This window comes from Morone saxatilis, unplaced genomic scaffold (genome assembly GCF_004916995.1).
Source record: "Morone saxatilis isolate NCDOM2014 unplaced genomic scaffold, NCSU_SB_2.0 Contig14, whole genome shotgun sequence".
Classification (NCBI taxonomy): Eukaryota; Metazoa; Chordata; class Actinopteri; family Moronidae; genus Morone; species Morone saxatilis.
Genome location: NW_023339696.1, coordinates 6,005,138 through 6,005,450, shown reverse-complemented (window position 1 = coordinate 6,005,450; position 313 = coordinate 6,005,138). Strand labels below are relative to the sequence as shown.

At 36.7% G+C, this 313-nt stretch overlaps 1 protein-coding gene across 1 annotated transcript in view; it reads left to right on the top strand.

The window, feature by feature from the left end:
• The window catches only part of b9d1 (B9 protein domain 1), a 3,486-nt gene that overhangs the window by 1,395 nt on the left and 1,778 nt on the right, over positions 1–313 (top strand). The gene's annotated exons all lie outside the window — the stretch shown is intronic.

The window sequence follows — 313 nt, the reverse complement described above, 5'->3', positions numbered from 1 at the left end:
TCTGTGGCTAATGTTAATTACATAGTGATCCTTAGCAGCAGACGATGTTCAAATACTACCGGCCTATTTTTGGATGAACAAAATATGGATAAATAAGATTAGTCTTACATGTCACTCACTGGTTATAACACAGGGCGTTTATCCAGGGCCACTTTAAAATAAATTTAAAAAAAGAAAACACGGGGCATACATTAATAGTATATCCTGTACCACTGGGGATGCCTACCTACAACATACATTTTAGTTAGACTAATGCTTCCACCAAGTGGGTTAGTAAAAAAAAATACCATCGCTGCCTAAAGCATGTGGACTT